At 36.0% G+C, this 25313-nt stretch overlaps 1 protein-coding gene and 1 pseudogene across 1 annotated transcript in view; one reads left to right on the top strand and one right to left on the bottom strand.

Annotated features, from left to right (window-relative positions):
• Positions 1-25313, bottom strand: part of LOC111513470 (probable G-protein coupled receptor B0563.6) — a 310115-nt gene that overhangs the window by 86081 nt on the left and 198721 nt on the right. The gene's annotated exons all lie outside the window — the stretch shown is intronic.
• Positions 12582-13199, top strand: LOC111508821 (large ribosomal subunit protein uL18-like; annotated as a pseudogene).

The following is a 25313-nucleotide window of genomic DNA, read 5'->3' as shown; positions in this document are numbered from 1 at the left end:
TGTAACAGTAGCAAGAGCTGTAGCCGTGCTGAAACCCTGCCTAAAACCACATTGCGATGGTGATAATAGATTATTGTTATTGAAATATTCATTAATTTGTAAATAAATAACTCTTCCAAACATTTTACTCATGGTTGGAAGTATACTGGTAATTCTGAGATCAGAATAACTAGCTGGATCATCATTCTTGGGAATGGGTTTCCCAATGGCCATTTTCCACAAGTCTGAAAAATATGAACGTTCAAAACAACATTTGATGATATGCGCAATATATTTATCTATAAACGGGCTACAAAGTTTCAACATTCTGATTGAAATATTATCAACCCCTAAAGCTTGACACATTCTAGGAGTTCTGTCTTCAATTTGGAAAAAAAATAAATTCATAGTAATGATAGTCTCATTAGACATTTTTGAACCACTCGTACTATATGTCAATAAAAATATTCTCGGACAAGCGGCGTTGGAAGCTCTTGGCTCCTACCTAGCAACATCTAAATTAGTAGGTAGCAAATTACCGAAAACGACTCTCCTAGATAGAAAGACCTAATAGATTGTCTCTGGCCCTACTGGCCTGTAAGGCAATGATACTGCTGACTCCCTTGCAAAAGAGGGTGCTACAAGCAGCTTCATTGGACCAGAACCTGTCATTGGCATCGCTTTGGGCTTTGCCAAACGAAGATTGAACACCTGGATGGTAAGAAGATTTATCGACTTCTGGCAGAATCTTCTAGGATCGGCTCACTCCAAGGCATTTAGCCACCTTTCAAAGCTTGATACCAAACAGTTGTTACACTACAGTAGGGATGAACTACGATGTCTAACAGGCCTTCATACTGGTCACTCTCATTTGAATCATCATATGCAGAGACTCGGACTATCGGAAGGCATGTGTCTGTCGCCTCTGTTTGGAAAATGATGGAACAGCAGAGCACATGCTTTGTGCATACCCCGCTGGGGACCGAATAAGGTGTTTAGATTTCAGAAGAGCCGTACTCTCACCATCTGATCTGAAAGACCACTCACCATACAAACTAATCGGCTTCGTTGAGAAGCTGGGTTTATTTGGTCGAGTGTGAATAGGTGTGAGCCACAATAAATCCTTGCGGGTTGCGTTGGAGGGTCGAAAAGACACACTCACTTTGGACGTAACCTAACTCGTACTATAATTCCGATTGATTTTTGAAGTTGGAGGCAAAACTTCCATATTGTGTCAATCCAAAGTAGTATCCACATTGCGATAAAACTCATATTGATCAAACATCATGATTACTCGATGATTGTATTATTTCTGACAAGAGCAATTGCACCATAGCTCCATGAAGATGTGCCCTAAGTGAGCATGTCGATATGACAGAACCTATGAATTTCAATAGACTGTAACGAAAGAACATGAAACTACAAAAATTTTGTCTCTTGAGATATCCTTCGTTTCTCAATCAGACCATTGTCTGAGTAGAAAACCCATTTGAATCATTCATCGGTGATTTCTTCTGGTGATAGATAAAAATGTCCTTAATGAACTTTTTTATTATCAGATCATATCATATAATTATAGTGATATTTTCCTTTTTCAATAACTCCAGCTATAGTTTTTCCAATATTACCTTTTTCATTGTTTGAGATAATTTTTTTTTAATTTATATTGTAACCACTCCCTTCAGTGAAAACGATTGGCAACAGTGATTATTTAGCAGTCAAAATATTTGTTATCTTTTGTCAATGTCAGATGTCATAAATAATTCTCATATTCTTCTTCTTTAGATGTTCTTGTGGTTTTGTGATCTATGATACAGTCACTTCACAAAACGTATCTGTAGTGACTTCAAAATTTCAGTAACAATAATTTTTGAACAAATTACTATGTCAAAAACCACTTCGATGATATTAATGTTTATTTAAATTGAAGAGGTTATATTTTCAGGAGAACTCATGTGAATGATATCTGATTTTTATTCCACAACGAATGTTTGAAATACAAACTGAGTAGAGAAAAGTATTTTCTTTATAATTCAGTGTTCATATAGAAGTATTTGTTTGGAAAGAATTTTTTTCTTTTCTGTAATTCAATGTTTATATGAAAGTAGTTGTTTCCCGAGGACTTTCTTTCAGTTTGTGTCTGAAAGTTACTTCTTTGCATGATCCACACATCCATGTATAGAGTTACTCATTTTCAAATTGATCACTTCCTTCCTTTCTTTGGAAGATTTCCTCATCCTTTTTTTGTATCAAGATGGAGTAGTAGAAAGCCACAAACTTTCTTTTCCAAAAATTATTGTTTATGTATTTAAAAAAAATGTTTCACCGTTAATAAGTTGCCACCCATTATGAACGACAACTTTCACATATCTGAACTTGTGCGACCTTGGGATTAACGGGGTATTACTTTTTAACGAACTATTTCTGCTATAACCATACTTGGTTTTGGAATTTAATCAAAATTGAACAAAGAGGAAAACATGAACTTCAATGGGACTGAACAGATGAAAGTATTTCATGAAAATTACTATCGATCGACTTTTCTGGGTCGTTCTTGTTTAACCGTAAATTCGATATTATTCTCAATCACCTCGATTCTACTTCATAATGGAATCAATCTTGTTGATGAATAATTTTTTTTTTCAATTTTTCACATATAGAGGAAAGTCGCCTAATATGGGGGTAGTGCCTAATATGGGGTAGTTCAATTTTAAGCAAGTACTTGTTACGACACCTATTGTGAACATTGAAAACTAACCACCGTGGTGTTCCTAAAAAGCGCCCATTCACGTTTTGGAGCAAACTCGTGATGCGTTTCGACGATTCAAATTATAGTAATTTTGTGTATGAATAAAAATTTCTGGTGACTGTTGCATTTTAGATATTCAAAGTAACTTAAAGGTAAGTTTTTAAAAACTCAATTATATCATTCAATACGGAATTTGGTGTAGTTTATGGAAATGGTTTTAGTTTTTTAAAAAAACATCATATTTTTTTCACGAACATTTCCCTTTCAAAAATCTAATTGGCTCGTAATATGGGGTACCTATCAATTCCTAATTTGGGGTACCCCATATTAGGGGACTGTATACTTTTCCGTATAAAACTAAAGTATTTTCTTTCAAATGCCTAAAGAACGAAATGTTTGGAACAAGGGACGAATGATTTCAACAATTTTAGCTGTTCGGCAAGGCGTAATGGGCTACAAGAAGAGTGCGCAGACCCACGGTATACCTCAAACAACCTTAGAAAGGTACGTAAAGATGAAGGGAGCACCTGAAGACATTGTGAATTCTTCGTTAGGACGAAAGATACCCTTTCCAAAAGAAATGAAGTCAATGCTCGCAAATCATCGCATAGAAATGGAAAGAATTTTTTTTTGGAATTACTCAAAAAGACGGGTGCAGATACAGCTTATGCAAAGCTAATAACATAAAAAATTCATCAAGTGTAGCAAAAGAAAGTGCTGGGAAGAAATGGTTTTCTAGATCTAATGCAAGGCACAAAGAATTGTTTTCGAGAACGCCCCAACGAATATCATATGCGCCAATTAAACCATTTACCAGAAAAAATGTTGCAGCATTTTTTTATTTGGATGATCCACTTCTTGAAAAAATAAATCGAAACTGGAATGAAACCAGAAAAATTGGAATGTTTTCTCCTGATAGAAACGCATTCAAAGAATATTATTTCGTGGCAGAAATACGAGGACCAATCAATGAAGAAAGAGTAGCAACAGAAACAATGGATGAAGAAAAAGTAGGGGAAGACACAGTAGAGGAAGAACAATTAGATATCAACGAGCCAAAAGAAAAAATCCCTGAAAGACAAGTTACCCCTCCAAGATAGCAAATCGCTGAGAGACAGGTTACCCCTGAGAAACAGATTACCCCTGTAAGCTTGATGCCTGTTCCAACTGCTTCAAACTGCTTCAACTCCATACAAAGAGGAATTAGAGGCCAGCATAGAGAAAATAAATTTACCTTCAAATTCAGGCGTCAAAAGAAAGATTGATGATTGAAAACCAAGTCAGCAGAAAAAAATTAAACATACCCAAAAGAAAAAGGAACAGTCACTTGTTAAAGCAAACAGATGCAAGTTGGTATCCTGAAGTTCTTCTTCAGATTCGGCCCTTGAATCCGAGTATCAAGATTCAGATGACCAGCAGGTAAAAAACTTTGAAGAAGATACCAAATGAGCTCATGTTGAATGTTCTAATGATTGTGAAAGAAAGACTTTTGTATTTCTAAATGATTTGTTGTATGTTCTTTCCAGATGAGAATTTTTTTACGTTCATAAGGGACGAAACTTTCCATTAGATATACGCTTTTCCATAAATGAATATTTATCAAAAAAAAAACAAAATAATTTTACTTATTTTCAAATTTTACATATTGAATTGGGTACCCCATATTGCGAACATATGTACCCCATATTAGGATATCATATGCCTTTAATATGGGGTAGTGCACTTTTTTTTTAAATTCTGCATATTTTCATCTGCTTCTTTCAAAAACACGATTCTTCTTATTAAATGGTTGATAGTATATCGAATGAAACACGAAATATGAAAATAATGCTTAAAACTACCTCCGTTTTTTTATTATGGGGTTTTGAAAAAAACTACCCCATATTAGGAAACTGTCCTTTACCTTATCACCAACCTGCCTATTTTTCGAGAGAATAATATCCTTCTTACCCCACTTACAAGAACGTTGAGCATATTATTCAAGCATCTTGAGGAGATAATGTTATTTGCAACGTTACTTTCAGCCGAGTAATGGTCTAGAGTAAAGTTCCCTAGAAAGCTTACAGCGAAATATTTTATTTGTGTTCATTTTCAGTCGAGAACATGCGTAGAAATAAATCATTATTTCGTTTGTTTTTTTCGCACTTCCACGAGATAATAATGATTTGCGGTTCCCGCTTTCGTGCTTAACAAAATGTTCGGAGATAGTAGATTCTCATTCAACTAGAACGATTATGATTTACTACATTCTATTATGGCTTTTTGACTTTTGTTGTTTTTTCCTGGGAAAATCAACTCCGTATCATATGGCGCTCATCTCTATTTCTCAATGTTATTATTCTCATCTTAACCCTTTTTTTTCTCGAAATTTATATTTTTTCAAGGTTGAGTAATTTCAAAAATGAATTAAATGAGAAACAAATACTAAAATGAATACTGAAATGGAAACCATACACTGAAATGCATCCTTTAAGTTTAATAAATGTCTGGGAGTGACTACACAGTGATAATCAAACAATAATTTTTCAATTAAAAAAAACTGCAGTTGCCATGTTATTTCCCTGTGTACTGATGTTGAGAAGACCTGCTGACTGTCAGAAATAGTGTTTTCGAATAACTTTTGAAAGTTACTTTTCGGCATGAACTACAAAGCTTTGTCTATAGTTTATTTCGGAAACGATTGCTTTCTTACTTTCTTTGGAAGAGTTCCACATTCTCCTTTGAATCGTAATAATTGAAAAACATTCTGAATGAGGCATTTCAAAAAGTCTCTTTTCAATGCAAACTGCAATTTTTCCAACAGTCTAACCACATGAAATAAAAAACTCAAGATCCTCTGGTATTTTCAAGTGTGAACTTAAGGTACTCCTAGTTAAAGAATGCTTTCATACTATTAATGAATTTGAATCTTCTGTGTTGATCATTATAGTAATAATTTTGCATTATTTTATTTTGTCTTGTGGTTTTGTTCGTTAACTAAACTTCACATTGTTTTTCTAGGACATTTGAATTTGTAGCAAACATTAACTCGTCGATAGTTGAAAGGATCAATGCATTTTATTTTTAATACTTTCAAAATAAAGTCCTCTCGAAACAACTACCCTGATATAAATATTGGAACGCTCGAAATGAAGAGAACTTTTGGAATAGCTATTTCTACAGAAACATTGAATACTTCAAATATCAAATACACAGAGTCTAATTCACCCATAGGCATTTCATTCATGTCGCCAACTCAGGGATAATCACTTCATTGAAGATGTATTTACTAGACATTATCTCCTGATAATCAAAATGAAAAATATGTCTGACATTCCACGGACACATCAACCGGTAATAATAATTTTAGTATTAGATATAGTCTAATCAAGAAGTTCAAAAACATGAAAAATAGAGATAAAGGTCCTAAAAATATGAGCGATAGCTCATTCGATTTTATATATCTCCAATAAACAATGAAATATATATAAAGATGGCAAAGGCATGATATTATATTTCATGAACAACGATTGGCAGTGGTCGAATGCTGGAGCATTTGCAATGATTCTCAATGCTTTTTTTTTGTAAACGAAAAACATGTATTGCTGAACTGGAATTACCCCATAAAATAATGCCGTAAAAAATTCTACTATGAATCAGAGAATAGTAGATGTTAAGTAGAACATCTTCATTACAAATCCGTTTCAACTACCTCAGAAGGAATATATGGGACGATATCTTTTTACATATATTCTCGTTATGAGTGGACCAATTTAACGAGTCGTCCAGTTGGATTCCCGAAAGATTTACAGAACTTCCAGTTCGTATATTATTTTGACTGAAGACGATAATGGTTTGAGTTTTCAGTCTGTTTAGTTTGAGCTTATTATAATTGTACCATATCTCAGCTTTGTCTTCAATTTGGTTGATAGTGGTATGGAGACTATCAATATTTTTTGGGATGAGAAATAGGTAGCATCATCCGCATATGATACCATATCATGAGGGTACGTGTAAAAGGAACGGTAATTGATATATATGACGAATAAGAGTGGTCCCAAAACAGATACTTGTGGGACACCAAGTGGATTTTCCTGTATGTTCGATTTGCCGCTCTTTGAAGATACATATCGTTTTCTACCGGTCAAATATGAACGAATTAAAGAAAGTGCAGGACCTCTTATCCCATAAAATTCCAGTTTTTCGAAGAGGAGGTCATGAGGGACACAATCGAAAGCTTTCAGGAGGTCACACAAAATTAAGACAGTATGTTTCCTTTTTCAAATCCTTTTATAATCGCGGCGACAATTTGACAGACAGCGTTCACTGTTGATCTACCTGCACGAAAACCAAATTGGTGTTTGTGGAGAAGATTGAATTTTTCGAAATAGGCACTTGAACGGTTTTTTAAAATTATTTCGATAACATAAAGATGAAACATCAGATGAAACAGAAATGAATAATCATAATTGAATTATGAGAATGAACGTTGAGCAATGAAAGATAATATGAAATTTTTTTCAGCAGTATGGGGAAAGACGTGGACTATTCAAAAAACTAGGTGAAGGTTCAAATTTCACGGGCTACATACATTCAATTGACGTTTTTTCATGTTAGTACACTCCCCTCGAACAAATGTTCATGCTATCAATTCATTCATGTGAGATTTTCATTGAACAGTTTCACATAAACGTAACACGTGTTTTGCTATACATTACCTTCTTCAGGCGTGTCCTTACTAATACGTGAAGACACCCTACGTGTTGCGTTTTTGGAACACTGTTAAGTGAAAATCTCACAAGTAACTTTTTTCTGAATACGTTATAGATTCTCATCAAGTATCGCCCGATTCCATCACATACAGGGTGTTTCAAATTCGATCCTAACCATTGGGATCTCGGAAATTATGAGAGATACGAAGATGGTTAAATTGGCGCAAAGTTGCGCATTTACCTGACTAAAATATGCCGAATTTCACTAGTTTGGACTTCCATTGTCTACTATACAGAGTGTCCCTGGACTTCCTCTTTTCCTCTCGGGAATGTATAGATGGGGTCAAAATATCACCAGTACTTCATATAACTTTTTTTCCTAAAAGTCTTCGTAACCAAGTTACGGGCCCTCGAAGTTACAAAATGAAAAATGTTTTTCTTTGATAACTTTTCAAGTGAATATTCAAAATCATCCAAATTTTGGTAATTGACTAAACAAATGAATTCCGTCGATGAGTTTTCATGCAGGAGTCAGTTGTTTTGCTACAAAATCAGGAACGGACTACCCCCGATGGTCCACACCCCAAAACTTTGAAATGACAGATATTTTTCAATATTTTTCAACAAAATAAGGTTACTTGGACAATTTTATGAATAAAAGTACTCGTGTGGAAAGTCGATCGGAGCAACGAGTCTTGATAAAAATGTAGTTCTACTCGACGACATCAAACCCGCTCGTCCACCATTATTTGAAATGAATAATTATCAAAGCAGAAATAATAATGATAACGTTAATTCAACAACATTTATAACAGGAATAATACAAAGTATGCTAAAATGAAGTCGTAAACAAAAAGTACAGTACCTATATGGAAGTTTAAGTCACAATTGTGATAGCAGATATTTTTTCAAAAGAAATATCAAGTTCTGTAGATTCGTGGTGTTTTTAAACTAACAAGCTACTCTACTATGAAATATCGAATCCATTCCATATTTTGTATGTACATAATACGTGTGCTTTGATAATTATTCATTTCAAATAATGGTGGACGAGCGGGTTTGATGTCGTCGAGTGAAACTACATTTTTATCAAGACTCGTTGCTCCGATCGACTTTCCACACGAGTACTTTTATTCATAAAATTGTCCAAGTAACCTTAATTTGTTGAAAAATATTGAAAACTATCTGTCATTTCAAAGTTTTGGGGTGTGGACCATCGGGGGTAGTCCGTTCCTGACTTTGTAGCAAAACAACTGACTCCTGCATGAAAGCTCATCGAAGGAATTCATTTGTTTAGTCAATTACCAAAATTTGGATAATTTTGAATATTCACATGAAAAGTTATCAAAGAAAAACATTTTTCATTTTGTAACTTCGAGGGCCCGTTACTTGGTAACGAAGGATTTTAGGAATAAAAGTTATATGAAGTACTGGTGATATTTTGACCCCATCTATACATTCCCGAGAGGAAAAGAGGAAGTCCAGGGACACCCTGTATAAAATTATTTGAAATCCCTTAAACAACTAAAAAAGAAGAATTGAGTATGAATGGATGGAAATAACAATTATATTAAGCAAAATAAACCTGATATGAAATAATAGTGAAATAAAATACAAGTGAAAATAGAACAATTGAATAAATAAAAATAAAGAAATGAAAAAAGAAAATAAAAACAAAAAGTGGAGAGACTCCAAGTCACGTTAGTTCACGACGTTTCGATTGTTATTATTACAATCGTCTTCGGGTGATGACTGGACTGATTCCTCCGAGAAATGACTATTTATAGGTCGTTCGAGTACTTTCACTTATACCCGCTTTCCATTTTCCGCTTCACTGGTTCCGTGAGAGATGACCGTTTGGCGGGAGTTGCCCATTTTTCGCTTGATGATGGGTTTCCATATGTTGCGTATTTCTACGCTGGCTTGGCTGAATACGTCGTTGGATAACATGTATGCGGCTTCCTTGAATTTTCTCCTAAACTAATGTTTCTCTTTGTGCAAGATCTCAGCTTGAGACCACTCGATGTCGTGTTGATGGGTCCAAACATGGTCTGCTATTTCTGATTTGCTAGTTTCCTCTCGCTGTGTGTGTTTCTTGTGCTCGGCAATGCGAACATTCAATGGCCTCTTAGTTTCATCAATATAGGATTTTCCGCACTCACAGGGTATCCGGTAAATGCAATTCTTGGAATCGCAGTCCGCGTTTGGTGGCCTGGTTTTCGTGAGGCTGCTACGGATAGTGTTACCGAATCTGAAGCAGGTTCTGATGTTGTACTTGGAACTAATTCTTATTATCCTCTCCGATAATCCTCTGATGTTTCACCTATTCCTGGTGCAAGCACTAGTTGTGACGGATTCTCTTCCTTGCGGGGCTTCTGCTGTCTTTTAGCCAAAGTATATTCTAACATCGCTTTGGAGTAGCCATTCCGGTGAAGATCATTTTTGATGATGTCTATTTCTTTCTCGAGACCTTCCTTCGTATTACAGAGCCCAAAAGCACGGAATAATAGAGTTTTGATGATTCCTCTTTTAGTCGATTGATGGTGGTTGGATTCGTGGTTCAGATACTGTCGCGTAAGAGTGGGTTTTCTGTATATAGATGTTTCCCACTTAGTGTCGGTCCTCTTCACCAAAACGGCAATAGCAATTCAGTGTGGATTTCCTTCTCCATTTTGGAAGTGATGGAGGGTCTCACGCTGTTGATGTGTTTCAGGAAGGCGTCTAGTTCAGTATTCCCATGGTTCCATATTATGAAGGTGTCGTCAACATATCTCAACCAGACTCGAGGTTTCTTATGGGCTTCTTCAATGGCCAGAGTTTCAAACCACTCCATATATATGTTGGCTATGACTGGTGAAAGTGGCGATCCATTGGCAGTCCCTCATCTTGTGTAAAGGATTCGTCCTTCAGTTGGAAATAACTGTTTCGTACACAGCATCCTAGTAATTACATCATTTAATCATTCTCCTCATGAAATGATTAACTAGAAACATTTTTGGCAAAAGAAATTTGTAATACCTTCAATTCCACAAGACTCATTGTCCAATCATCACAAATCTTGCACTGGTACCATTTGACTTTGCTCTTAGAATAATCTCCATTATACACTGTACAATAATTTTTATCAAATTATCCAAGAACAATTCGTTCAGGCCAGTCTCATCTTCCTACACAGTAGGTTAATGGACTGACACCTATCAGAAAACAATTACTCCCCTGGCTAATACCACGAAGGGCGTTGGATTATATCCGACAGGTGTCAGTGCAGGATTCTTCACAGAAGTTATTCCTGCATATGCTGTTGACGATACAACTGACGCAATAGATTTTCAATTATTGTAACACACTTGCAGACCGGTTTCGAGCTGTTTGGCCACTCGTCAGTGCAAGGTAGTGTATATCATCAACATAAAGTCGATGATTTACGATGATTGAAAATCGAATTCCGTCAGAGTATCATTCCTCGAACTAAGCTGAAGCATACAACAAACAACCGGTTTGTCGTCGCCCCATCTGCCTGTGAACGAGGTAGCCTACTGCATATCCGAAATTTGCCCAATTCCTCGTATAAGGAAAGGAAACTTTCACATATAGTCAGTGGGCATACTTGCAGACTGGCTATAAATCAAATTATCTAAGAACAATTCGTTCAGGCCAGTCTCATCTCCCTTCGTGGTATTAGCCAGGGGAGTAGTTGTTTTCTGATAGGTGTCAGTCCATTAACCTATTGTGTAGGGAGATGAGACTGGCCTGAACGAATTGTTCTTAGATAATTTGATTTATAGCCAGTCTTCAAGTATGCCCACTGACTATATGTGAAAATAATTTTTATCTTGCTATGAAGTAATCTAGTTTTTCAATTCCATTATCTGAGCTTGTTAATGAGGAATCACCGTGCAAAGATATGTTGGCGCAGTAATCACTGGACTCTTCATGTGCTTTGGAACTTTATTTTTCATATTTTGTTCCATTGACATTTTCTTTGCACCAACTTTTCTAGGTTTATTTTTCTTCTTCGTTTTCCTCGTTTTATTTTTTTCTGAAGCTGGACAAGATCTGTCGGTCACATATGATGCAAGAAACGCATCGTTAGAGAATATGTCAGAATTTAAAGGATATATGCCAGTTTTGATGAATTCTTGAGTGACATTTTGTAGGCTGAAAGCTGCTGAATGGAATTTTTCTAACAAACTGCGCCATTTGGTAGTTTGTAATGTATTGAAAGCCAGTTTTTGTGTCAAGAAAGAGCCGGCTCTTTCAAAGCCTCCACAAGTGGCTCTTTCAAAACATTTTGTCATTCAAGTTGTAACTTCAAAATACAGCTATTTCCCGTAAACATTATGATATCAATGTTATCGTAAAATAATACTAAATATATGCGTAACAATATATCATATCAATTTTATCAACTCATGCTGCACTTTTCTTTCTGAAACAAATTAGGTCAACGCAAACAAACATACTTTTTGGTCCCAAAATCTTTGATGTGGTGTACTGACGCCATTCTTTTTCGCAGAACCGTCAAATTTTTGTGGATGAGAGCTATTCACTATTGCTATACAAACATTAAAATTAAATTATGATAGGATTTTGGTAAGTGGTAGGAAATCACATCGGCTCTTTCAAAGCCTGGCTCTTTCATACACACTCTCCTCTAATTTCTGGCATTGTAGATTCTAGTGTGGGAATAGTGGTTGGTGCCATTCCCAGAAAATCTGCTTTCTCTGCTCAATGAATACAGTAATATCACAAAACTATATCGATATCCCAAAGAGTGAAAACAACAAAAATCCCTTAGGATCCTCTCTGGATGATTTCAATGAGCTTTCTGAACTATTTGCTAGTAGAGTCAACATCTCAGAAGTGGGTTGCAAAACAAAAAATTGTACAATATTTTCTCAACTTAGCATCGTGGGAAGTATTCACATGTTAGCATTCAAGTATGGTCCACATAATATTTTCACACGTAACTGTGTTGAATCTACTATATTAACGTCTTCACTTTCTAAGTACTCATCGTCTTCCCGGCAAGGTTTGCCTGAATTCTCTATTCACATCATAATCGAGAAAGTTTGGTCACTGAACCAACTCCCAGATGTGGTCCTGATGAGTCCACCATTTTTGTAAGTTGTTCCTGTTTCATTACATTTTAGTAATACAGCATGACTTTCGTTAAAATTGAGAAGACTATACAGAACTTCAAGCGTTATCAAGTATAGTTCAAAAGGCTTCCCCAGGGAAATACTGATTATTATGCTCGTAAACGTCTCATTGTCCAAGACACGAATAAGTACAACACCCCCAAATATCGTTTGATAGTACAACAATGTTGAGTGTGTTGAACATGGCTCAGGAGCTTTCAGATGCTACTTTGATGTTGGAGTTCAACGTACCAGCACAGGGTGCAGTAGATGGTGGTCTCAACATTCCCCATTCAACAAAACCTGTTTCTTGTAATGATGAGGTACATCGTAATCATATTTTTGGAATCCATGTAGCTGACTATATGAGATCATTTCAAGAAGAAGATCCAGAGGCTTTCAAAAGACAATTCAGTCAGTATATTAAATTGGGCATTAATGCTGACCAGATTGAGACTATATAAGAATGCTCATGCAGCAATTCGTGCAGATCCTGAGCCTGTAAAGAAGGAAGAGAAAGCACCTCCAGCAGCAAGAAGGAGGTGGAACCGCAAAAAGCTTACTTTGGCTGAACGCAAAAACCGTGTTGCACGGAAAAAGAATTCATTGTTGGCCAAGCTTCAAGAACAAGAATCTTGAAACTTATTGTATAATTATTTTGTGATAAATATTTTTTTTGTATACACCACCAGAAAAGATCATCTGGACTTCTCCTTTGTTCTAAAATCTCGGCTCATTATCTCAATTATTTCCATTTTCCCATTACCCCATCAAAAACGTGGTCTTCCTCATTTTCATTCGCTCCTGTTACATTCCCACCAACACATTGTTGCGTACTTTGCATTTTCTCCAGGATTATTGTGTTGTGCATTTCAGGGAAAAAATGGGGTCACTGACCCTTTAATCCGCCGAGAATCTACTCCAGCATTCCCCAATTCCGCTGCTCTCGAATGGAGTGTTTGCCAAGAGAGCGTATAGTTGCAAGTAATCAGAATTCATTTCAGGAATTGGGTCTCATAGAAGTTGGAAATGGCTTTAATCTCGACGATATTATATCAGTTGGAGAAGCCATGGTATAACTTTCTATATAATGCGACTTTTTTCTTCTGATAGAGAAAATGGTTCTCGAAGCGAAGATCTCGCGATGATACGGGAAAAGAAAACGAGGTATGATCGGTGTTTATTGAAATTATACCCTTGATTTCGGTATTTCAAATGTTGTTTCTCATTTGGAAAGGTTTTTTAGTCATTGTTCATCAGACAGAAGTTTTTCAAATTAACATTTACGACCCATGAAGATTACTTTCGGTTTCAACTTCAATTGACACAAACAACCAAATACTCATATGTATCTGGAATCATCAGATATGTTAAATTTTTCACGAAAATTATTAATTTTTCACTTATAGATATCCATGGCGAATAAAAGGCTACTAGTTTAGGAATGATATGGAGTATTATGGATATGGAATAAGGAAAATAAATTTTGTTTAATTTCTACTGAATCAATTATTTGCTCTGACCGGTTTCGGTTTATCAAACCATTTTCAAGCAACTAAAACATCAAGTCAAGACAAGTACTTGAATATACACTGATAAGGTCAAGTACTTGTAATAGGAACCTGACATAACCAATGTTACGTCAGAAAATAATCAATACCCATATTTCAATAACTAATAATCTTCATTTTCATATTTGCCATTTCTACATTTTCTGCATTTTCATTTTTACATATTTTTAGCATTCAAGATTTCTCCATCTTTACATTTTCATGACCTGAACTGTCAATTCCATTTCACTCTCACGGTTCTGATTTATAATCTGAATATTATGAATAAATTTCATGGAGAAAAATGTGGATACAGTAGTTGAAATATTCTATCAAAAAATCAGTGATGTGATAAAAAGAAATGTACCCACACACAGTGTGAACCATTTTTAATGGAAACACCCCCCTAAAATTTGAAGTTGTAAACCGACATCAATATATTTTTTTAAATGTCAAGTACTAAAAGGTCTACCTTGGGACAGAATTTGAAATGTTTATTAAAGTTTCAGGGCATACTACGATATTTTCTCTTAGTCGAAAATCGGGATTTTTTATTAGCGATTTTTTTATTGAAAAAATCACTACGCCACTGGATTCAGAGTGCCTCTAAACAGGTGTGACCACAATTTCATAAAAAAATATTCATTATTTATAAAGTTATGACAACTCAAAAATTCGAAAACTCGCACAGCACAGTCACAAAAAACACCCTATATCAACAGATATAGTCATGAGAATATTATTTTCATGATTTCAACGAAAAAGTGCCGCCAGATAAAAAAAAACAAATAGCGTAAATATTTTTAATGAAAATAACGGAATTACATTCAAGTTTTCACGCAAATTAACTAAAACTAAGACCTAATATTTCAATTTAAATCTTAGTTGCCATGGAAATGATATTACAGTTTGACACTTGTGAAAGATTTAAGTGTACTATTGTCTACAATATTCACCTTACAGTACTTCGAATTATTTTGTGTCATGGCTGCAAGATTGAGCGTAAGAGAGAAAATTGAAATTGTACGCCTTTCGGGAGATGACGTTAGAAGTGCTAGAGAGGTTTGTAGAGTATTTAATGAGACATCCAGATCGTCCTCGTATTGGCTGCGGTACGGTAAATAAATAAATAAAATATTCAATGAAACTGGTGCGGTATCAAAAATGATGTTAAAAAGTAATCCTGTACAAAGACGAAACAGGAATGACGAGAATGATCAAATCATTTTAGATTATTTCGGAAATAATCCTAATGCCAGTATAAGGAATGCCACTTTAGATTTGAATATTCTACGAGAAACTATTCGGAGATGTCTAATATTTCAATTTAAATCTTAGTTGCCATAGAAATGATATTACAGTTTGACACTTGTGAAAGATTTAAGTGTACTATTGTCTACAATATTCACCTTACAGTACTTCGAATTATTTTGTGTCATGGCTGCAAGATTGAGCGTAAGAGAGAAAATTGAAATTGTACGCCTTTCGGGAGATGACGTTAGAAGTGCTAGAGAGGTTTGTAGAGTATTTAATGAGACATCCAGATCGTCCTCGTATTGGCTGCGGTACGGTAAATAAATAAATAAAATATTCAATGAAACTGGTGCGGTATCAAAAATGATGTTAAAAAGTAAGTACAAAGAAGAAACAGGAATGACGAGAATGATCAAATCATTTTAGATTATTTCGGAAATAATCCTAATGCCAGTATAAGGAATGCCACTTTAGATTTGAATATTCTACGAGAAACTATTCGGAGATGTCTCAAGGCGAAGAATAATTAACCTTTCAAGCCAAAATTTTCACACACACTTCAAGAAGGCGACGAAGCAAGACGCCTGGAATATTGTTTATGGGCCCAAGGGGAATATTTTAACAATAAAAATTTCCTGAAAAATATTTTACATTCCGACAAAGCCACTTTCACTACAAATGGAGTAGTGTCATCACAGAATTGACGCTATTGGGCAGCGGATAATCCTAACTGGTTAATGAACTGTAAAAGCCAGTATTCCCAAAAAATCAACGTCTGATGTGGGATACTGAACGAACGAATTATTGGTCCTTTCTTTTTGAGGAAAACATTAATGCGCAGAGGTTTCCAGAATTTTTAAACACAGATATTTGGGATGCTATTCACGAGCTGCCAATCAATGAACGATCAAATTTAATTGTCCAGTTAGATGGGTGTTCAGTTCATTATGCCAGAGCTGTGAGGCAATGGCTTAACGAACATTTTCCAAACCGATGGATAGGCCGTGGTAGTCCGCTTATAGGGTGGCCACCCAGATCTCCAGACTTTTTCCTCTGGAGACTTCTCACACAAAAGGTTTACAAAAACCGCTCAAGAGATAGAATTGAACTTTGTGCAAGAATTCGACAGGTATGTGCAGATATTAGCCCTCAAGAACTAAGGAACGTAATCAGAAACATTCGTAAGCGCTACGACACATTTATCGAAATACGTGGTGGATTAGTAGAGGCTACTAGAATATGAATTAGAATTAATTGTTGCACTGAATCGAAACATTTCAATAATTAGTTATTAGTTACTTAGTTAACCTAACCTACACAGTCCGGTAGGTTATTAACCTACCGGACTGTGTAGGTTAGGTTACACACAACCACACGTTGAAAGGTAAGACCTCGTTAGTCCTTAGCTCGACAACTGGAATAGATTTTAACATAGTATAAAACAAAGTCGCTTCCCGCTGTCTGTCCCTTAGTATGCTCAGATCTTTAAAACTACGCAACATATTCATTTCGGTTTATTTCAAAAGGTAGAGTGATTCAGAGGTTTATATGTATATGACATGCATACTATAGTAGAGAAACACTGATAATTTCAGAAGTTCCTAATTTGATGTCGTGAACACTATTTTTGCAAACGCTGCCTGAACCCTATGTGATAGATCAAAAAATGTACTACAGTATTGTATGACAGGAAAGGGTTTCCACATTCAATTGAGCACATCCCATGCACTCCTTCGGAAAATCTTCATCATTCTGACTCCTATCCCGAAGTATATGTTTGTGGAGTATTTTCTAGACTTTGTCTGCACTACTGCGCCACATCCTACTGAATCAACTGCAGATAGAGACTAGTTGGAATTGATTGTGTTTGTTCGGGATATTCATACAGTTCAGTCCGTCTGAAATGATCCTACCGGTACTGACGAGGAACTAGTACTCTGTGGTTATCCCGTCAAAATAGGAAGTTACTTGCGACGAATCCTTCACATGGAAGGCGTTGCTCAGGTACATAAGCTGGGTTAATTGTTGTTTTTGTTGGGTATCTGCCACACATACCTACAAAATCATAGGTTGACATGAGAGGCAAAGAAGAGGTGTTTTCAACTGTACTTGAGCATATCGTTTGCACCTCTCCGGAATATTTTCATGATTCTATTCCGTAAACCTTGTAAATGTTACTGAACAACATTTTTGCCATTTAACTTGAATTGATATAATTATAGTGGTAATAATTGTCTTAGTGATATGCAGGAATATATATAGAATTTGTCAGAAAACAATAGCTATTTAACTGGAAAATAGAACTGAATCACCTTTCCTAGGAGTAAAATCCACCTTTTAACAGGTACTTTCTAAGACATTGTTTGAATGCTCTTAATATTTCACACGTTTCAATTTTGGCTGGGAGTTTATCGAATAACCTTTGCCCAGTCACAATGGGTGACCTATATGAATGATTAGTCTACAAAAATGACACATGTAAGTCATTTCGCTGTCTTGTATTGAAAATGTGAATTTGCCAATTAGTTTTAAAGAATTTTGAATAACAAAATAGGACTATATATATTATACTGTTTTTTGGGTTTATAACCTTCCCCAATCTGAAAAAATTAAAGATAAATCGATAAAAAATATGCTGAAGTATAGTAGAAGGCAAACTGAAAAGTTCATCCTGAAAAGTTACTGCGGAATATAAAGTACTAAAAAGTCAAATTATTCAGTAACTTGTCATATTCATGAATTCTGCCTACAAATTGAAAAAATCAAATGGAAAAAACTGATTATTGATAATCAGCTTTCTTAAGTGGTTGACGTTTCAGAAATCAATCCTTTTCGAAACCTGAAATTCACTATGAAAATATAGTATCGAGTTGTCATTGAATACTTATTTTTTAAAGGCAATATGCTTACGCAAATCAAAGATGAGTTTGATCCTCTGAAATTTTGGACAGCTGAATTTATGTTTAGGAAATTAGAAGACGATGAACGTCCAGAACAACCGACAAGAAAATCGTTAACCAAATGGTGCTAGACGACCGCTGAATCAAAGTGAGAGAGATAGCATGTCATGTCAAAAGAACGTGTTTGTCAGATATCAAATCAATATTTAGGCATGAGAAACATTTCCGCCCGTTTAGTGCCGCGTTTGCTCACGTTAGACCAGAAACGTGTTCCAATGAGCATTTTCTGTTGGCTCAGTTTGACTGCAATTAACCCGAGTTTTGGCGCCTATTAATTACTGTAGATGAAACTTGGATGTGCCATCATATGTCCGAAACCAAAATACAGTCCAAACAGTGGACTGCAAAAGGGAAACCGGATCGAAATGGAGCAAAAACTGTTTTGTCGGCTGGGAAAGTGATGGCGACTATCATGGAGTTATTTCAATCAATTATTTAAAAAAAAACAATCATCACTTGACAAGCTGAAGGCAGAACTATCAGAAAAACAGCCAAATTTGCAGAAAAAAATCCTGTTCCACCAAGACAACGCACTGTCTCACACCTCAGCGATTGTTATGGTGAAAATCCACGAATTACGGTTTGAACTGCTTGACCACCCGCTTTACTAACCAGATCTAGTTCCAAGCGACACCTTTTTGTTTCCTCATCAGGAAATTGCGCTTGTAGGACAAAGATTTTCGTCAAATGAACAATTATTTTGCAGAGAAAAATGCCGAGTACTGTTTGGATGGGTTATAGAGATGGGAGCATCGCTGGAAGAAATGTATAGAGTTGAAAGGAGACTATGTTGGAAAATGAAAACAAAATCTGAAAAAAAGTATTGTATCTTTGTTAGGTCGGATACATATCAGAGCACCCTTTTACGTGAATTTATTGACTACTGATCAATAACCAGACAATTAAGTGAAAACCTGATACTAAATAGCATTAAAAACTTTGGAGGAAACTCGAATGAGTTACTGTTTATTTTTCAAACCGAAATAAACATTTTTCTTCCATCTAAGAGAATAGCAAACCTGATAATTCTCTGCTGGGGATGCAGGGGAACAATTTTAATTTCATCATCGTCTGAATTCATGCTCAGCGGTCTAACCCAATTTGGCCCCCGAGATTCTGTGTTGAATAAATTTGTCTTGGGCATAAAGAGGGTAAGGAAATATTGCATGACCTATTAACATCGACACAGCTTCCGTTTGATAATGTATACGTATATTGATGGATTTTGGATGGAACTTTGAGGAGATTAACGATATCAATATGTTCCTCGGTTTAAAACATGTATGTGGAGCTATAATATAATAAAAATAATAAATAAATACATGAAATATTACAATAATTTGAAACAGTGACATTGAGAAATGCAGTAGAAACAAAGACAGAGAAACCCACTAAAACCGAAGTTGTGCGTGGGACTCCTATTACGAAAAGCTGAATTGATAAACAATAAACTTATTTGTAATATAGCGAACTGTATATATAAAATAGTCAGAAGTATATACTAGATAATTATGAACATAAATATAATATTGAATTAAGGTACTTGGATAGGTATATATGAGTGAGAAGTGCAAATGTGCAACGGTATAAAAGGAAAGTATAACAGATTTTGAACTTAGGATAACTATAGTCGTTTTTATTTTTTTATAAGAATGTTATCAAGGATGTCCCTATTAGTATTGAGTTTATACTTTTTAAAGACGTTTTTGAGTAGGTTAATATTATTTATTGCATAAAAGTAGGTCTTGTACATGTCCGGTAAGAAGTTTCTCCCACTATGGTATTTGTACGAGTGTTGACCAATGGATTTTTTTGTTGCGTTCACTTGTACATCACCCTTTGATATAGTACGGGTATTATAATCGGGTCTGATTGGTCGAAGTATCATTTTGTTTTTGTAGATATGCAAGATTAAGTTGTACTTGTTCATTTGTCTGATATCGAGTAGCTTCAAATCAATGAAGATTTTATCAGAAGAATAATATTTTTTTTGTGGTACATGATTTTAAGTATTTTTCTCTGTAGTACCTACTTCAGCTTTCTTAACGTGGATATCTAAAATACCACCCCAGCTTACTATAACAAACTGTTGTTGAGATTGTACCAAAGCGTAGTATATTATTTTAAGGTGATTGATATCGAGGATAGATCTCAAGTATTTGAATTTATGTAGTATGATCTCAGCGATTTCGAGATCTGTGTAATATGTTCGTTCCACCTGAGATGGGGATCTATTGTAACTTCGAGGTATTCAATGTGGTCTGCTCGTGAATTTTCCATATATTTCTTCATGATCATTCATTATTAGCTCATCATAATTTGGCAAATGACTTTCGTAGCTGGCGAACGGCAGGAACATGATTTTTTCAAAGTTAATCGTGAGTGACTAATGATCGAACCAATCTTTCAATGTTCCGATTTGATTTTCAACTTTGGTTTTCAAACTACTTAAATTTTCGTCAGAATAAAGTATGGCCGTGTCATCAGTAATTTGAACTATTTCCATAGTTAGTAGGCTGTTAATATATATATATATATATTGAGAAGAGCATGGCTCCAATCACAGTTCCTGTGATATACCATAGATAATTTCCCTTTGTGAGCTGATTGTATTATTCATTTAAACAACTTGTTTTCCTCGTATTCCTGAACTCTCCAGTGCCTCCAACAATTAGACATGGTCAACAGTATCAAATGCCTTCGCCAAGTTCAAAAATACACACAATACAGGTCGTTTTTTATAAATATGATCGTTTATTTCCCCTGTCAGGACAGCTATTGCAACTTTTGTTGTGAAACTTCTTCCAAAACTATATTGTTGGTAGGAAATCAATCTATATTTTTTGAAGTACAGCATCATTCTAGCGTTGAATGCTTTTTCGAATATCCCTATTATTTCAGAAAAGGTATAACTTATTGTGAATTATTTCAAGTTTAATCTCAAAAATACGAATCGATACCCGCTATTGAGGATAACAGTGTTCCATGTTGTGTAATTTTATATTTGTTTCATATATTATACAGGGTGTTCACCAACTACGGCAAGAAACTTCAGAGGGTGATTCGTTAGGTCGTTTAAAGAAAATAGTTTCTATGAATAAATGTCCGGAGTTGCTTCGTTTCTGAGATACAGGGCCTTGAAGTTAAAAAAAACGGCCATATCAGCGGTAGTAAAACTATTCATGATGGAATCACTTCTAATTGATAACTCTGACTTTCACTATCACTGTCACTGTCAGCTGGTCTCCATAGCAGGTGTTTATGATATGCAAAGTGCCTTGCATTTTTTTCTTAGAAACGATGCTAGAACATAAACCGCGAAAAAGTTGTATTTTCAGTTGATTGATGAAAAAATGAAAAACCACAACAACAAATCAGTGGCGTACTTTCTTTTCACATTAATTATTGTAAGCAGCGGTTCTCACTGAGACTCTACTGGACTTCAATCTACTTAGGGCCCAATGAGCGCCTTATTACTTCGAATAACTGAAGCAAATTTTAACTAAATCGGGGTGAGGATATTTATGACATTTTATAATATCGTTATTTTGAACTTCGATTCCCTGTATCTCAGAAAGGAAGCAACTCCGGGGATACGTTCATAAAAACTTTTTTCTCAAAACGACATAAAGAGTCACCCTCTGAAATTTCGTACCGTAGTTAGCAAACACCCTGTATTGTGTACTATATCCTGTCAATGATATCTGATTCAATTCCTTAAGAAATGTTTGGAGAGCGAACTGAATTGAAAAAAATGATTTTTGATTGGTTCAATGTTCATATTGAAGTATTTGATCTGAAAGTAGTTTTTATTTCGTGTAATTCAATGTTTATCTGAAAGTAGTTGTTTCGAGAGAAAGTTTCCTGTCGTTTTTATCTGAAAGTTACTTCTATGCATCCTTGTGAACAGTTTATTCCGGATCCGATTGCTTTATTTCTACATTTGTTTCGTATAAAGATGAAAATGTGAAGGCCCAAAAACGTTTTCTTCAAAAACTAATAACCCCCTTCGATTTGAATCAGATTACAATGGCTGAAATTTAATGGGCTTGTTTCATGCTATGGAAAATCATACTGGTTTGCTTATAGACTGATCGAGTTAAGGGTATATTATACTTGTCAAGCCTAATCGATCCCAAAATCTCTTTATATTTGCAGAAAAAATAATAATTCGAAAAGCAAGAATTTAAATTGGCCGCGTGTCTGTTGACCAATAAAATTGATCGTGTTTAGAGCGGAGTTGCCAAGTGTATTGATTTTTAACATCCAATCACAGATCTGATGATCCAATTTGACGGAAGCCATTTTTGTTGTTATTGTTGTCAACTCGGTGTGAATACAACTGTCACAATTATCTAATTGAAGAACGTTTTTTGTAAAAGATAGGTCTCGGCGGGTGCAAATTCTGCTGCATATTCTGTGTCATTAGTTTATATTCCGAAAAATATGTTTTCAGGTCATTTTTGGATTGAAATGTTCTAGAGTAATTCTACATTTCACTGTACATATTTTTGCTTCTCTTTTCAGTCACCATACTGCTCTTTGGCCGAGATAAAATAAAAATTAAATCAAAACTTTCCATCCTTCGATAAAAAACTAAGTCTGAAATGAATGTCATATAAATAAAAGAGAACTACTAAATATACCACTTACCGTTTCAATTTTTCATTCTTCAGTTTGGTACAAAAATATTGCAAATTTTTCAAGTAAAATTTATCGATCATTTCAAAATCGACTCTTGGTAAGTTGTCGGGAATCAGCTTTAACAAAACTCGGCTCAACATTCACTTTGAAATTATTTCAACAAAAATACGAAGTTTGTGGAAACCATTGACATTAGAAAGAGCACATTATCGCATGCATTTCAGAGGGCGCTGGCTGACTGGATGACAATATGGCTAATATACCAGTCTCTGTATCTGTAAAGTAGGGAGGGTGATTGTAAGCCCACGCACTTAGGCCACATGTGACCCATTGTACATCCTTCCGAGGAGTTGTCCTCCTAGGTCATCGTCCATCATGTCCTTTCCAGGAAGGTAGACAGGTCGCTGGGACATATCTCCTTTATATCGGCAGGTGTGGGCCAAGACTCTCCGAACACACACTCTCTTATTGACGATAACTCCGGGCACTCGCACAGGACATGCCTGACAGTCTCATCTTCCTCTTCACACATCCTGCATAGAGGTGTGTCCACTAGCCCCATATTATGTAGGTGTTTCCTTAGCTGACAGTGGCCGTAGATTTTTCCTGGTCATCGCCAGATATTTCTCGGCGCCAGCTTCCCAGGTTCGCCCAGAGTGATCCTGGCAAGATTGCATCCTTTGATTCCATCCCATCTCTTTAAAGTTTGAGCATGGGTGTAACATTTGATTAGTCCCGCAATTGTCGAAGTCATCAGTCCGTGGGTGCCACTGGGTCCTAAAATTCTCAGTCCAGCCGCTTCCTTGGCTGAAGAGTCGGCAATGCGATTAGCTTTACTCCTGTCGTGCCCTTCAACCCACCTCAGGATAATGTTATTATCTACCGAGGCTTTGGCTGAATCTTGGTGGCACTCTAGTGCTAGCTCTGAAGTAACACGCTGTCTGTTCAAGGCTAAAAGTGCTTGTCTGCTATCAGTGCAGATTGTTATGTTTTTGCCAGAAATTATTTTCTTGGTTATTTCTATTGTGGCGATTGAGATACCAGCCAGTTCTGTTTGGACCACGCTGGTATTTCTTCCCATTCTCCACTCAATCCTTAGGCTTAGTGATCTGGAGTACACTCCACATCCTGAGCCTTCTTTGGTTTTTGAGCCATCTGTATAAATCCGTATTGCATTTGTAGCATCTGACTCTGTGTTCTGCTTAATTTGTATTTTGTAGGGTTTATTAAACACAAACCTGGGTTCAATTGCATCACTTGTTGCCTGCAGCAGAGGTTGCGCAGTAAGCGCTTCCCGCCATAGGCCCAGCCTCAATTGACCCATTCCTACTTCGAGATTTACACCAGCCGTGCGCAATCCTACCATGGCCATTAACGCAACCTCCTTAACGTACAGATCCAGAGGGGTCAGACCCGTGATTAATTCCATTGCCGCGGTTGGTGTTGTTCTCATGGCTCCTGTGATGTTTAAACAAGCCAGTCGCTGTATTTGATATAATTTTTGAATGGCCGTTGCTTGTAGAACTTTCGGTCCCCATGCAATGGGGACCGAAATAGGTATTATTATTGCAGTGTAGGTCCAGGCAACTACACAGGGTGAAAGACCTCATGCGCGTCCCACTGTCCTCCGACATTGCTCATAAGCCACGTATGCTCTTTTTTCTCTACTCTGTAGTTGAGAGTTCCATGTTAGCTTCTTGTCGAGGATAGTACCAAGGTATTTCACCTCTTCAGAGAAGTTTAGTTTGCTTTTGAAGGTTTCGGGAGGTTTTAAACCCGTTAAACTTCTTTTCCTGGTGAAAAGGACCATCTCTGTCTTCTTGGGATTTATCGACAGTGAGTGTTCCTTACACCATGTTTCTATTAATTTGAGCCCATCCTGCGCTCTATCGCACAGTGTGTTTACAAATTTGCCGATCTGCAAGATAACTATGTCATCTGCGTATGCAATTGTGTAGAATCCATTTTTGTTAAGGTGATTAATTAAGGTATCCAGGACTATATTCCAGAGAAGGGGTGATAAGACCCCTCCCTGTGGACATCTACCATACTGTGGACATATATTAGTAACGTTGGATTTCTTATTTTTGAAGGGTGGCATGAATGCATAATTGATTCATTTCTTTAGAGTTCATGAGCATTCGAAAACCATTTGGAAATATAGCTCGTTTGATACTATTCAGTGGTCTAACCCTGAAAATCACTTCCAAAAACAAAAAAATTGCAAGTTATCCTGTCACGTCTTCGATTAGGGCATACTCGCCTCACTCATGAATATATCCTCAACGGTAATAACCCACCAACATGTGAAGTTTGTGACTGTGCCATAAGTGTCAAACATATTT

The sequence above is a fragment of the Leptinotarsa decemlineata genome, unplaced genomic scaffold (genome assembly GCF_025532065.1).
Source record: "Leptinotarsa decemlineata unplaced genomic scaffold, Ldec_3_MD MMD2_P_RNA_scaffold_2, whole genome shotgun sequence".
In the NCBI taxonomy this organism is placed as follows: Eukaryota; Metazoa; Arthropoda; class Insecta; order Coleoptera; family Chrysomelidae; genus Leptinotarsa; species Leptinotarsa decemlineata.
This window is presented reverse-complemented; position numbering and strand designations above follow the sequence as displayed.